The following is a 16,988-nucleotide window of genomic DNA, read 5'->3' on the forward strand; positions in this document are numbered from 1 at the left end:
GAGGATATAATACCATTATATACATGCATACAAAACAATATGCTCTATCTATGAGAAAAATTTAGATGGACTTACTTTGGAAATAGTAACATTACATGGGAGAAATAGATAAAATAGACTGCATTTTCTAATTATATGAGCTTTTTAAAATTGGCACATCTGTAGAGGTAGAATATGAAATAATATCTGCTAAAGGGAGGGTAGGTTGAAATAATGACAGGAAGTGTTTACTAATAAATATTGGAGTATTTTGAGAGGATAGTGATGATAAAATGTTCTAGAACTGAAAGTGATGTTCTTACTCTAAATCTTTAACATTCTAAGAATCATTGTACTTTATTGAAGGATCACAGATTGCATTTGCATTATCCTTAGGAAAAATTTTAGAATAGTAGTCGGTGAATCTGTGTAAAAATTTACAATTTAAAATCACAGAATTATATAATGCATAACTTTAGTGCATTGATGAATATGATTATCAATAAAATGTGATCTGTGATATATTCTCTTAGTGACCATACATGACATTGCGAGTCAGTGAATATTCTACAAAATTATGTAAATTGAGGGATGAGATAGGATTGAGAAGGATGAGTGATAATGATGATCAATATGCGTTGTATTGACCATGGAATTTGTCTTAATGATAAACTGCTTGCCTTGAATGTGTGAAGCCCGGTGTTTGATTCCTCAGTACTACATAAACAAAAAAGCTGGAATTGGCACTATGACACAAATCAGAGTACTAGCGTGAGGAAAAGAAGCTTAAGGACATTGACAAGGCCCTGAGTTCAAGCCCTGAGACTAGCCAAAAAAAGTTCCTTTGTATTAAGCCGGGCACTAGTGGCTCACGCCTGTAATTCTAGGTAATCAGGAGGCTGAGGATTGAGGTTTGATTACGGCCCAGGCAGGAAAGACTGTGAGATTATTATCACCAATTAAATCTCAGAAACATCTGAAAGTGCTGCTATGTCTCAAGTGATAGAGTTCTAGCATTCATCCAAAGAAGTTCAGGGACAGCTCCCAGCCCAGCGTTCAAACCTCCGAAGACAAAAATGTAAACAAACAAACAAAAAAAAACCTCACTAAACACTATTCATAAACTGCTTTGTCAAACAGCAATAACTCCCATAAGACTACTTAAAGTTAATTAAAAATGTGATAAAATACAAGTCATTTTGGGAACTAGAAATAGTATACAGGGGACAAAGTAAATTTTATATCATGCAGTTTGAGTTGAAATTTTTTCTATAGTCTTCTAACATTTATGAAATTGACAATACTGCCAATTATAGGTCAATTTCCTTGAGGAACAGATTGAATTCTGCTGTTTTGTCATAGCAAAGTGTAGATGTGATTTTTTTTGCCACTTATTGAAGTATATCTGATATTTTAAAGTAGATTTTTCCTAATATAATATTAATTTAATCAATCATTTCATTAGGGAGATGTTGGTCAAATTTTTTTTCCAGTAAATCTTATCACTTATAATAAATGAGAGCATGCTGTGATAGTCTCCTATTAACATGACAAAATACTTTATAAAATTCACTTAAAAGGGGGAAAGATTAATCTTGGCTCCTGATTTTATACATTTTAGTTTATGTTTCTTAATTGTTTTGGGTTGGTGGTGGCACAGTACCCCATCAGGAACACGTGATGGAGTATGAGTATTCATGGAATCCAGGAAGTAAAAAAGAAGTGACATAGAAGTGGGAGAGGGAGAAACTAAAGGATGGAAAGAGGGAGAGGGAGAAGGAAAAGGAGAAGGAAAAGGAGACAGAGAAGAAAAAGAAGGAAGAGGAGGAAAGGACTTGACCTTAACATACTTTTTGACTACAAGTTCTTAGTGACCAAATCTCTACAACTATGCTGACTTGAAAGGGTTCACCTCTTTATGGAAACATAGTGAAAGTTAATTATTAATCTCAATCCTTTAAGATTTCAGATTTAATTTCTAGAGTGGTGGGTAGATATTCCTATACATTGTGATAACTTCTGTTCCTAAATATTTACTTGAATTAATCAGAGAAGCTATTTGGCATGGAGGTGTTTTGGTTATAAAATTGCTGGAGCGATATTTTGAGTGCAAATACATTTAACAGATAAGGAAGCTTCAAGATATTTCATTTTATGACCTACAAAAGTGACTACTTCATCTAACTCATAATGACTTGAATTTTTCATAATTTTATGACATTTTCATTCAAGATTTTGTCATCTAATGAACTTCTTTCTAGTTGAAGGAAAAATAAATACTATTACAATCATTAATTTCTTAATTATTTTATAGAGTAGGTATAATATGAATTTCCTAACATTCAAAAATAAGTTATATTCAAGTCTATAGGATAAACAGATAAGTCATGTAATATCTTGCTTTATCTCATATTGAGATTGATTCAATGTCTAAAAATCACTGTTAACATAAAATACACGAAATTCAGTGTTTTGCTGAAGTGTCTTGGTAATCAAACCTCAGAAACACATGAGCAGTAACTAAGATTTTTATATATTCAAAAAAGTATGGATCTATATTTTATTTCAAAAAGATTAAGTTTAAAAGAAGAGAAAATCATGTGACCACAGTAGATAATCCTTAATGAAAAATTGCTTAATTCACCCTGACAGAGCCTATTGCTTTTAGTTTACATGAGAAATTTGTTTAACGATCCCGTTGTTGCTTTTGAATTTAGAGTACTTCAATTTGTGCAAAGATTCTGTCATTTAAATCTTCGAGTATATATTTTTTCATAAAAATGAAAACTTTTTTTCACACTGCAGGTTCAGGTTTAATAACTAAATAAATATCTAAATGTTAATTTCTTAAATTGAGCCTCTAGAATTCAAAGAATAAGAAATTTATTTTATTGTTAAATGTATTATATGTGTGCTGAATATGAATATCTCAAGCTTGTAATCCTCACTACTCAGGAAGCTGGGGTTCAAAGTCAGACTTGGCAACAAAGAAAATATCTTATAAATATGTAAGAAACAATCACAAGAAAGAAAAAAAAAACATTTGAATACTTATCTTGAGGTTCATTTCACCTAACATCAACATATCTGACCTTTTCTGCTTGTTTCAGACATGTCCCACCCCCACGGTATATCCCCTGCTTTCACTGTATTTGATGATGGTATAATTTGTGGAGGGGAAGAGCAAAAATAAACCGTTTAAATAGGGATACAGGTCGACCCATTGCAACGATGAGATGTAAAAATCGTTATGTCAAAAAACAAACTTTACAATGGGTTGGAAGAGGAAACAAAGGAGAAGGCAACAATGCTTGATAAGAAACGTACTCATTACCTTGCCCATGTAATTGTAACCCCTCTGTACGGTATTTTCACAATAAGAATAATTATTTAATTAAAAATAATATTTTAAAAGCCAGCCTTGGGAAGAAAGTTTGTGAGACACATCTCAATTAATCATAAACACTCATCACAACACACACACAAAGCCAGAAGTGGAGTTGTGACTCAAATATTAGAGCAATATCTTTGAGGGGGGGAAAAAAACAACTAAGGGATAGGTCTTGGTTTTTTTTGTCGGTTGTGGGGCCTGAAATCTGGTCCTGGGTGCTGTCCCTCAGCTTTTCATCTCAAGGCTAGCACTCTACCACGTGAGCCACTTCCGAATTTTTCTGCTTATGTGGTGCTGAGGAATCGTACCCAGGGCCTCATGTGTGGAAGGCATGCATTCTAGCTCTGAGCCACCTTCCCAACCCAGGGATAGGTCTTGAGTTCAAATCACAAGAACAACACACACACACTCACACACACAATATTATGACTAAATTCTTATTTTATTTTCAAGAAATAAACAATATCATGAACAGTAGTATTTTTTACATATCCTGCAACTTTGGTGAGTTGCTTTTAGTAAAATTTTTCTTAGATTAAACATAGGTTATTAAAATTAAAATTAATCAAGTATATTTATAATTACTCATAACATCTTGTTGTATAATAGTTGGTATTATTTCTGTAGCCATAAGAAATATTCTGAGGGGCGGCTGGGAAGGTGGCTCAGTGGTAGAGTGCTTGCCTTGCATGCCTTAGGCCCTGGGTTCAATTCCTCAGCACCACATAAGCAAAAAGAAAAAGCCGGAAGTGGCGCTGTGGCTCAAGTGGTAGAGCGCTAGCCTTGAGCTGAAATGCTGAGGGACAGCGCCCAGGCCCAGAGTTCAGGCCCCACGACCGGACCTCCCCCCAAAAATAAGAAATATTCTGAGTAAAAAAAGAAAGGAAGAATAGAAGAAAATGAAAGAAAGAAAAAGAGAAAGAAACAAGAGAAAGAAAGAAAAGAGAGAAAGAGAGATAGGTACGGATGGAGGGAACGAGGAAGGAAAGAAGAAAGAAGGAAGGAAGGAAAAAAGGAAGGAATGAAGGAACAAAGGAAGGAAGGGAGGAAGGAAGGGACAAAAACAATTTAATTTATAAAATCTGCTATTTAGCCCAAAATAAACTTCATGTAATTAACCCTAGTAAATGCAAGTTTGCAATTTTCCTTTCTCTGCCTGTTCCGCATGCATGAATGAAACCAACAAAAGAAGGATCAGAAAAAAACAGGTGAATCTGTTTGCATCTTTAGTAAATATGTATACAAATCTTTTTCTCATTTTTAACATCATCAAATAACTATTTGCAAACAATTTACATTTAGTTATAAATATTCAAAAATTTGAGGTAACCAAAGGATGTCAATATATTATAGAATATGAATACTAGTAATAAGAGTGCTATTAATATTTATTAATTTATTATTATTGATATTCATTTAATATTACAGTCTTCATGTTATATTAATTATAAAATTTTTATTTTGTATTTTATCAGAGAAATTAGCATCCTCTGATTTTTTTCGTCTGTGAGAGTCTACTAGCAGACCGTAATTAAAATCAAAGGAGATCTGTATTTGTTGGCTCAAACGAATATTTCTGAAAGCAATTAACTCATCAGAGATTGTTCAAATACTTCATAAGGGCCTTCGAAAGGCTTTACCATGCTTACATGGTTACCTGTGATGTGATTCAAGAGCCACTAAACAATCTTACTTCACTTTGCCATCAGTATAATTATTCATTCACATAATTCACATGTTATAAGCTTGTCCTTAAGGTATTATCTTCTATGAAATAATATCCAAATGATATATCACACTGAGTTAAAGAAAAAATTTCAAATGTATTGGATGATGTAACTCATTCCATATACACATGTTGAAATTCTATTCCCCTGTCTGGTGGCACACACTTAAATTCCTAGTGGTATTGGAGGATTGAACCTAAAACACTATACTTGTGAAATAGCATCTCCATTAATGCCATACCTGCAGATTGTAGATGGATTGCTTATTTTGAGGTAGTATCACTATGCCTGGGCCTGATTGGACCGCAGTCCTACTAAAAGAAGCCTAAAACATTGCACCCAGCAAATGGTTAGTTTCTGAAACTTCTTTTTTTGTCTAGGCTTCCCTGGAACTGGAATTCTCTAATTGTTGATGCCCAAGAAGATAACATTATAGGTTTGAGCCACTTTAGCCACTAAGCTATACAATTTCAAAATGTCTTGATATTGCCTATATTTGTGCTTAACATATATAGTTAACCTTAATTTTCTCCCTCTTAAGTTTAGTACTCTTGAGCTGAAAACATTGGCTTTCTTGATATACATGGCTTTGTTTTGGATGGAATCGGATCACAATAAAAAAAAATCTCCCAAAAGTTTATTTCAAAAATCATGGAAAAGAAGGCTTCAGGTTGGAAAAAAATTGATCCTTAAGTTCTAAATGCAATACATTTATAGTGTTAGTCAATGCTTTCCTAATTATGAGAAGGAAGGTAGAAATGTGAAAGATGTTAGATATAATTTGATAACCTTCTAGTTCTCCATAGAAATTCTGTAGTCACCACTTCATGTTATCTTCCTTCCTTAAAGCTTGTTTTAAAACCCTCTGGGTGGATATTGGCTGGACTGATTGGTAATCTTCTCCAGGAAATGAAGCTGATTTTAGAAGGCTGATGGTGTAGTAAATAAAGGAATGATGAGAATGAGCACAGATATTGTCACAAAATGAGCAGACCTCCATTATATAATTTGCAAATATCTTTAGTATGTCTTAATTTTTATGTTGTAGTAGGAGCATCTATACAATGCTGAGAATTAGAATTCTACAAAATATACAATGAGAATTGGAATTCTACAAAATATGAAACATTGTTAGGTAAGAGTTGTTCAAGGATGTAATCTTAGCTAGGTAAGAGATTGAGATCTGAAGATTACAGTGTGAAGACAGCCTGGAGTAGGAACGATCATTCGATAATTAATTCCAATTAACCACCAAGGGAAATGGATTTCTAGGTCAAATGGTATGTAGAGCACTGGCCTTCAACATAAAAGCACCATCCAGGCCCTGAGTTTAAGCCCTGGGATCAACAGAAACAAAAACACAAAATACAACATAGAGTTAGATATTTTATAATGAAGCATATTCTAATGTACTCTTCAGTGTTAGAAAGACTAAACTTCTGTGTTAGCTTTATAACCTACCACAATAAGTGTTATTGTTCATTTATTAAGCAGGAAGGCTTACTCAGATTTAGAACTTTGAAGGTTTCAGTGTATGTTCAGTTGGTTTTATTGATTTTGGGGCCTGTGACAAGACAATGTCAAGGTCGGGAGTATGTCAAAGAGAAATGTTTTGACCTAGAATGATTAGAAGATAAAAGAAGAAAGTAGATGAGAATCTAGTTCTCATGTGTTTCACTCTAAAGAATTTAATTTCCAGAAGAACTATTCAGGTATTCTCCACAGTCTGGGAGGAAATAGAAAGTCATTTTTCTTTAACACGTAGGTCTTTCTGGGGCATTCTAAAAGCAAATGGCCATATCTTCACCATTGATAATGACTTGTCCAGGGGTGGAAGCAACTAGATATTTCCATAAATTCTAATCAGATCTCAGTAGAGTAAATATTTTATGGAATTCCTATTAAAATATTTTCTTGCAGTCTTCATACAACATATGTGTTTATCTGTGTGTTTGTATGTGTGTATGAATAAACGAATACAACAATGTAGAGGATAAAAGTATTAGTATGGCCTTTTGTTTTTCTTCTCAAACCATGAAAGCCTGCCACAATCCCAATCAAATCCCATCCAAGATTCAAACATCAATGCTGTCCCAAAAGTTTTTCATGCAAACCCTAGTACATCCACCTCATTTAAGATGGCCATGGTATATGAGCATTTAAAGTCTTATAATTATGTTGTCATCAAGGAAACAATGTACAATATTTCTTTTAAAAATACCTAGATTTTAGAACACTTATCCAGAAAATTAAAGGAAATAATTATGGTATTAATTTAAATATTTAGTCACGTAAATGGGTATTCTATATCCACAGAGGCCTATTAAACCACATGATTGAAAACCTCATCTATTACCAACTTCCATGAAGACAGTTCTTGCTGAAAATAAACGAGATGTGGTAAACAAATAAAAATGTATGCCACTAACAAATGCTGCTGTTTTAAAGCATGGAAGTGACAGAGCAATTAATGCCTGTGAACAGCAGGTTCTAAGTAGTGGAATGTGATTATACCCTAAGTAGAAAAATCCACAGATATTTCAGGTTGTGCTTCGTTGTTGACATTTATGAGATATATTTTGGAAAGCACAATGAATGAAAGCACGTTGTTTGTAAAACTTTGCTGGCTGATAGAAACTTATTGAAATGTATCAAATGAGAAGACTGACAATATGGTGGATAAGATGTGGTATGCAGCTTTCAATACAGACTGAAGCAAACCAAAGAATTGGAATTATTTTTTTCCTTAACAAATACTTTCTGGGTATATTGGGCTATACAGTATAATGATGAAATAATCATGTCTGTGAAAAAGTAAGGAAAAAACACTGTCACCTTTTGAATTTCTTTTTAAAGTGAATCTTAAATGAGAAAGATGAAGAAAATTTAAATGCGTTAATAAAATATTATCAAGTATTAGTTTAATTTTTGATTAAAAGTTAAAACAAACTGACAGACTTAGTCCTGGCACATGTTTTCTTTTGTTTTTGTTTTTTTTGGGGGTGATATAAATATTTTTTTCAGAAAGGCATCCTTGTCTTAACCATTTCCCATAAAATTTATGCTGTCATAGGATCAGAGTTTTTTTTTGGCTAAATTAAGATAATAGCAAGCTCATTTTATGCCAACACAATATATAAACACCAATGACATTTTTCACTGAACAACCACTCATAAAAAATCATAAAATAATAAAGTCAAAATCCATGTCAATTTTTTTGTCGGTCATGGGGCTAGAATTCTGGGCCTGGGAATTGTCCATCAGTTCTTCAGCTCAATGCTACCACTGTACCACTTGGGCCACAGTGCCATTTCTTGTTTTTAGGTGGTTTATTGGAGATAAGAATCTCACAGACTTTTCTGCTCAGGCTGGCTTTGAACCATGATCCTCAGATCTCAGAATCCTGAGTACCTAAGATTACAGTCACTAAAGCTCAAATCCAAGTCAATTTTTTAAAAAGCAAGCTTATTGAAACTTCTGGCTTTTTCCAATAAACAATCTTATTTTTTCAGTATTAGTTTATAACTATGAGTTACTTTTAGATATAACTGTGAATTTTTTAATAGAATCAAATATAATTCTTACCATTACTCTGTATTTCACAAAAATCCACTGTAATGGATTTTCACCAAAGTCAATTATTACATACTATCTCACACACTATTGTTATTACATTCTATATTGCATATAGTGTGAAGTGAAAATAATTTCGACAATTTCATATAAATTTTAGGTGCTATTTTAACATTACAAATTCACATCTGTGGTTTTAAACTAAGGAAAAAATTTAGAGTTAAAAATAAAATATGAATGGGAAGGGATGGGAAGGGGAAACAAAGGAGGAGGCTACAATGCTTGATAAGAAATGTACTCATAATCTTGCCCATGTAATTGCAACCCCTCTGTACAGTATTTTCACAATAAAAAAAAAGAAATGCAAAAAAACAAATATGAATGTTTAGTGTGTCCCAATTAAACCAAAAATTCTGAGTTCATCCACATAAAATTATTTTCTTTCCACTAAAAAATTTGAAGTATTACCATTGAAAATAGTTAGGCAAGATGAGGCAGAATTCAAATCACGTCAAACAACGTCTCTGTTATTTTGCTAATCCCTCCACTAAGAAGATCTCCCTATTCCCAGTTGTCACAAAAATTGAAGTATCTCTTAGAATTCTATTTGGAAAACTTCTATATCATTGATTCTTTTTGTATTTTCTATTATATGAAACAAAATATAGACACAAAACAATTGAAATAAAATACACACATATGTTGAAGTCATCACAGCTGGAAAACAACCAACAAATTGGAACTTCACCAGGAACAAAAAGATATTGTGCCCACTTTATTTTTTTAAGTACAAAACCCTCAAATACATGTTAATTTGAGTAGAACTATAAGGATAACTGTCTCTCACAAATAAGGTTGTGCTAATTTGTAATTAAATTCATCTGGATGAACCTAATATAGCTAGTCCCTTGAATGAATCAAATTGTTTAAAACAAATGTAACTGTATGTGAAGCAAGATCTGTACATATTTAAAAGAAAAGTTGCTACAGTATCAAATCACAAAAATCATGACATACTTAAAAATTTCAGAAATGCAATTACTAAGTCCAAAATATCCATAATGAGAACTAAATACTACTGACTTATCAAGAACAAAATATGCAAAGAATCTGAGCAGTGTACATGAAGTACATAATTTAAAACTACTCCAAATTACACTGCTTTTAGAAGACTGAATATGTGTTATCTAAAGGAAAAATCAGCACATTATATAAATGAAATTAAAAATCTCATGAAAAGAGAGAATTGAAAATAATATTTTAATAAATGGTGGTCAAAATCTAGTACTGACAAAATTGCATACCTATTTAGTTAGATTCAAAAAAGACCCAAGTTACTCAAGCTGATTTAAAACTTTGGCAAAATAGTAGAATACAACTGTAACATTATTATGGATGTTGACTCTGGCATGGAATTAATTTCCTCTTTAATCTGACAAATTAATATATCAAAGAACATAACTTCTCCAACTAAATATCAGACCTAACTAAACATACAACCAGAAAAGTCATCATGCAAGCCATATTGCAGCTGGGGTAAAAGAAAAATTTGGAAAAAAATGTAAGAGAGGAGATGAAGAGAAATATTGTGGAGTAAATATGTTCAAATATTTCCTAGGTTAGTATAATGACATAATAAAACATAAGTATAAAAATAGGATAATGAAATTTATAAAAGGAAAAAATTTAGCAAGCTACATTATATGGATGTATGTGTATAACACAATAAAATACTTTGTGAAATTAACATTTGCTAATAAAAAGTCAAAAATGCATTGGAGTTGTACAGTCATATGTTATTTTCCACTTTTTGTTAACATATTTCCCTGATAAAGTAATAGGAGTAATAGGTTTTGCTCATTTAGAAAGACAATCTTGTCCAATTAGCATAAAGATACTCTAGTTAATTAATGTCAATATGAAATTGTTAAATTAATTATTGTATTAGAATATTTCCAATGCACTGTTCAAATATTACCCTATAGGTATATACTTTTTGCTATTTATTGAATAAGTTGTCTTTACTTAATTACTATATGCCATTTTCTGAATATAGTTTGGTAAATGCAACTAGGATATATTATACCTGAACAGGAAATCAATTATTCAAACAGTTTTATCAAAAATGCGTCTAACGAAAAAAAGAGGTCAACCCAAATTATGTATATTTGAAAATAATACTTGCTTAGTCCTCTTCTCGCATTTCCCATTCCCTTCTTGAGAATGCTACACATTGTAGGGAATTTGTTAACATGTTTTAGAGACATAGGTTGACTTTAAAACAATGAGTTAGTTTATGCTGCATTTTTGTTTACTTTATATCCAGAAAAGCTAAATTCTTACCTTATCATTTTCCTTAGACTTTATACTCAGGTTTCATCTCTGATGGGTGAAAGATAGAGATATAAACATTTTTTAACAGTGGCTAAATTTAGGCTGAGGAATCTATGTACAACTATACTCATGCAGATAGACCTCATCAGTCACGTGACCACAATATCAAAATGTTAACCTATGCTTCCTGAAATCATGCTTATGAGATCTTGTGTATTATAAACAGTGGTTATTAGCATTTGTTTTCAAACAACCTCATTTCATGGGTTAGGAACTAAAGTGAGATATTTTACTCAAAATTTAAGGAGGCATCCAAATTTAGTTACCAAGATATACAGCATTTAACACAATGTTTGAAAAATGCAAGATAAAGGAAATAATTTATAAAAAAAACAACGTTCAAAATAAATAGAGAATCAGTATGACTGATTTTTCTTTTACCCCAGCTGCAATATGGCTTGCATGATGACTTTTCTGGTTGTATGTTTAGTTAGGTCTGATATTTAGTTGGAGAAGTTATGTTCTTTGATATATTAATTTGTCAGATTAAAGAGGAAATTAATTCCATGCCAGAGTCAACATCCATAATAATGTTACAGTTGTATTCTACTATTTTGCCAAAGTTTTAAATCAGCTTGCAACCCAAGCGAATGTAGAAGATATTGGACCCTAACAAAACTGACAATTGCATAAACCCAGTCCTCTATGACAGATTTAACAAGGCCTATCTTGGAGATTCTTGTTAGGGACATGATAAAAATTTATAGTTTAGTTGTGATTACAGAACAGTTTTACACCTGTCACTAAGTCATTACCTTTATTTAGCACAGTCCCTTTTTCTCTAACTTATATTTTCTTGGCTCAGGAAACTGTTTTTTGCTTGTGAAAACCTGGCTGTTTACAATATAGAAATGGGTTTTTCATCCTTTTGAAATTACTGTCTGTATAGTGTTCTATGAGATGAGCTTCCTACGATATTCCATATCATAGGAATAAATTACTCTAATTCAAACTTGGACAACAGCTAGCTTGTTCACTCTCCTAGGAAACCATCTGTATAGATTTTTTACATGTAAACAGACCCTCATTTACTTACAAAAGTCTGTCAGTGAGTCAAACCTAACTCACCCAAGTGAGGTGAATTCCTCTCTCATGCTTCTTTTACATTAAAAATGGTAAGAACTGTTCAACAATGCATATACTTTTTAATGTGAAGTGTGACTCCTATTTTCCATAATGTGAATCAAGGAGAGTTTAAGATGTGAAAGAGCCTTTCGAAGAGTTTTGGACCTTGAAAATTGTCCTGGGTATTCATTTTTGGAAAAATATCCCTTTTCAAAGACAAAGGACTCCTTTTTTTTATATTGTGCAGGTACTGGGATTTGAACTCCTGGCCTTGAGCTCTACCTGGGCTTTAATTCTCTATGTTTAATCTATAGACCTGAGACACACATTCACTTCTTCCTTTTACCAAGAGTGGAGAAAAGAATCTCCTAGGTTTATCTACTTGGAATAGCTTCGAATTGCAATTATCAAATTTGAAATGGTTCCAAGCATTCCGTCTAAGGCATATTCAACAACTAGTGAAAATTGTGTTGGCTATAATTATGTATCTTTCTCTATGTGTGCACGTTTACATTTGTATATATATGTGTGTATTTGTGTGTATGCTAACGTGCAAGTGAACCTACATAAGGGCATATACACACATATATGCATATATAAATGAATATACAAATATAAATATATGTGCATATATATGTATATCAGATGTTCAGTGATTTAATCTATAGTTCCTAACACATTGTCATTCTCACAAAATGTACATGATAAATTGCTCTGCAGATCTGTGATCTATTATGGATATCCTTTGTACTCACTTCCCCCATTAGTTTTTGACCATCCCTGTGAACAACTTCGGTCTACTATCCATAGGATAGATATTTTTCATTACAGGTAGTTACTAACTGATAATAAAAGAAAAAAGGTTGCTTGTAAAAGAAAAAAATTCTTGATTATAGCCATTCTACCTGGGGTGAGGTGGTATCTCAATGTTGCTTTGATTTGCATTTCTTTTATGGCTAGAGAGGTTGAGCATTTATTCATGTGACTATTGGCCATCCTTCTTTCATCTTCAGAGAAGTTTCTCTGTAAGTTTTTAGCCCACTTATTCATTGAGTAGTTGTTTCTTTGAAGATTTGTTGTTGGGGGATTTAATTTGTTGATATCCAGGTAGATTTTAGATATGAGACCCTTGTCTGTTGTATGGCTAGTGAAGATTTTCTTCCAATCCGAGGACATTCTATTGATCTTACTAACTATGTCCTTTGCCATGCAGAAGCTCTGCAATTTCATGCAATCACATTTGCCCAAATTTTCTTTGATTTGTTGTGTTTCTGGGACTCTATTAAGGAAATTTTGGTTTGTGCCGAGGAGACCTAGTGTTTCTCCTTTTCCATCCTGTAATGTTTTCAGAGTGTCTGATTTGACTCCAAGGTATTTGATCAATTTGGAGTTGATTCTGGTGCAGAGTGATATATAAGGATCTAGCTATTTTTCTGCAAGTAGTTAACCAATTTTTCCAGCACCATCTACTGAAGAGGCTGTTAGATGTTGGAGGAGATGTGGACAGCAGGGAACCTTACTGCATTCTTGGTGGGAGAGTAAACTTGTTCAACCATGTTGAAAAGCAGTATGGAGGTTCCTCAAAAGACTCTACATAGATCTCCCCTATGACCCAGCAATCCCACTTTTGGGCGTTTCACCAAATGATCACAAATAAGACCACACTAAAGCAACCAGCACAACTATGTTTATTGCAGCATTATTTACCATAGCTAAGACATGAAACCAACCCAGATGCCCCTCAGTAGATGAATGGATCAAGAGAATGTGGTATATATACACAACGGAATTCTATGCCTCCATCAGAAAGAATGACATTGCCCCATTTGTTAGGAAATGGAAAGGCTAGGAAAAAATTATATTAAGCGAAGTAAGCCAAGCCCAAAGAAACATAGGTTTCATGGTTAACCTTATTTGCAACAACTGGTATATGTCTGAGTCAAGCAGAAAAGGTCAGATAGGTTGATGTTAGGGACATGAACCCTAAGATATGTATTCAAATGTTTTTAATGCGTTTTTTTCTAACATATTTAAAGATTATTTCTTTGTTGCTTTGTATGTCCCTCCCCAACGGTATAAGCCCTGCTTTCACTGTATTTGATGGTGGTATAATTTGTGGGGGAGGGGTGGGAAAAAACAATTCGTTTAAATAAGGATACAGGTGGACCCATTGCAACACTAATATGTACAAGTACTTATGTCGAAAAACGAATTTTACTACTTTGGTTGGGGGGAGTATTTGGTATGGGGGACAAGGAGGATTGGAAGTTCTGGGAAGGAGAAACAAAGGAGGACGCTACAATGCTTGATAAGAAATGTACTCATTATCTTGTCCATGTAATTACAACCCCTCTGTACAGTATTTTCCCAATAAAAAAGAAAAAATAATAAAAAGAACAAAATTTTTAAAAATATATAAAGTAATCTTGTAGAAGATTAAAAAAATAAAAGAAAAATAATTTTAGGTTACAGGTTAAAGTATCTTATCCATTCCAATCATTCCTATGAGATAAAATTTATAGTAGAAGTAAAAGTGAAAAGGAACTCCTAGATATGTTATTTTACTATTTAGAATGGCAAAGAATAATATCATGTCACTGTCATAACTCTTAAAGAATGCAAGGTTAACCGATGGTTGCTTTTATGTTCCCACAAAACCAGTAGATCCTGAAGCATAATAGTAGCCCAGCAGAAATTCTAAGTAGCAGACATGGGGCATGGAAGAGAAAGAGAGGAAATGAGACAGAGTGAAAGAGAGAGAGAAATATCATAATATTGAAAGTGAATAATAGATAAACAAGAGCTGTATGAGAATATTCATACTGCTATCTTTAGACTCTATGTGTACATTTGCAGGTATTTGATATTTGTAATCCATCAACATGAAATATAAAGTTATGTTGATAAAAATAAAAGTGACTCAGAAGAAATTATAAATGCAAAAACGATCTTCACAGCAGCAAACTCTCAGAGATATTTCATGACTTTGAAAAGGATAAAGTGGGTGAAGTTACTATAAATTTAGAAGTACAACAATTCACAAAAATAGAAAAAGATATTTATATATTTCCTTATATAACCCAAAGCAAAAGGAAAATGTTGTTTAGATGATTTTTTTAAAAACACAGTCTTTCAAGTGCTAGGAAGTTGGCTCAGTGGTAGAGTGCTTGCCTTTCATGCATGAGGCCCTGGGTTTGATTCCTCAGCACAACGTAAGTAGAAAATGTTGGAAATGGTGCTGTGCCATAAGGGTTAGCGCTAGCCTTGCCTGAGGAACAGCACTCAGGCCCCAGAGTTCAAGCCCCATGACCAACAAAGTCAAAATAAAACAAAACAAAACAAAACACAGTCTCTCACATTTGTGGCCTCAACTCTGTAATACTGTTGCTTCAACCTAGGGGTAAGATTTTAGTTGTGGACATGTATCAACTCTCCTGATTCAGACTCTACTTGATCATTTTTTAATAAATATTTTGTTCTTAATTTTCCTAGTTGTAAATTCACATGCACCTATAAAAAAATGGTTTGACCACCCCAGTAACCTTCTCAAAGTACCTCCTAATGATGACTAACAAAAAGTTGTATTATATAACAAGTAAAACAATGCTACAAATAAAACCAATAATTAAATAATGATTAATAAAATAAAAAACAAAACAATTACCAGTGTTTTTAGTATTTGAAGTGCACTACATATTAGATTTTACTATTTTCTCATATTCCTGTACATTTTAAACCGCCTAAGATTATGATGTTCAAGAAGATTTTTATAGGCTATGAATAGTCTTCAAAGTTACACACTAAGGTTATTATTTATGGCTCATCTCATTATTTGTTTATGGCTTATATGATCTCTTGTTCCTCGCTAAAATATAAAGTAAGGAATCCCTAAATTTTAACAAGAACTGTGTAGTTAGCAAGTCTTAACCCTTCATTCTGCTTCTTTACACAAAGACTTTGCAAGTTCTCATTAACAAAGTTTCTATAAATTCTGAAATGTACATACTTAGTAGTATATGTCTGCTAACATAAATCTTAAATACTTTACAGAAAATTTTATACCTGCCAAACAGTCCTAATTTTGGCATATATAAGCAAATTCCTAAAATTAAATAGATATAAAACACTAAAATTTTTAACAACCCTTAACACTTGCTGCTGTGTTCATTATGACATGTGCCTTGTATAGAACAATTGGATTATTTCCCCTACACATCTCTTGAACCGCAAATATCTGGAATTATTTTGTTTTTGACATGTCCATCTTGACATTATTCTTAAATGTGTGCTTATGTAAGAAGAACATGGTTCTAAAATTTCACAATTCTTCTAAACTTACTTTTTGTTGAATTGCCTAGTTTAAGAAAATCAATTACACTTTATATATAAAAAATATTCTGTGCTCAATTCAGCATCACATAAACTAACATTGTAATGATACTGAGAAGATTAGCATGGCTCCTGCGCAAGGATGACAGGCAAATTCCTGAAGCATTCCATAGTTTTACAACAATAGATGCTGGAGGGGATGTGGACAGAAGGGAACCTTACTGCATTCTTGATGGGAGTGTAAACTTTTTCAACCATTTTGGAAATTAGTATGGAGGTTCCTCAAATGACTCCACATAGATCTCCCCTATGATCCAGAAATCCCACTTTGAGGCATTTACCCAAATGATCACAAACAAGACCATCCTAAAACTACCAGCACAACTACATTTATTGCAGCATTATTTAAGATAACTAAAATATGGAACCAACCCCGATGCTCCTCAGCAGAAGAATGGATCAAGAGGATGTGGTTTATATAAACAATGGAATTCTATGCCTCCATCAGAAAGAATGGCATCACACAATT

At 32.9% G+C, this 16,988-nt stretch overlaps 1 non-coding gene across 1 annotated transcript; it reads left to right on the forward strand.

Annotated features, from left to right (window-relative positions):
• The first annotated feature begins 16,529 nt into the window (after positions 1-16,529).
• Positions 16,530-16,636, forward strand: LOC122098211. Its single transcript, XR_006145687.1, has one exon. It is a non-coding gene; the product is annotated as a U6 spliceosomal RNA (small nuclear RNA).
• The last annotated feature ends 352 nt before the right edge of the window (positions 16,637-16,988 follow it).

Source organism: Dipodomys spectabilis, unplaced genomic scaffold, assembly GCF_019054845.1.
Source record: "Dipodomys spectabilis isolate Male_0828 unplaced genomic scaffold, ASM1905484v1 ptg000463l, whole genome shotgun sequence".
Taxonomy (NCBI): domain Eukaryota; kingdom Metazoa; phylum Chordata; class Mammalia; order Rodentia; family Heteromyidae; genus Dipodomys; species Dipodomys spectabilis.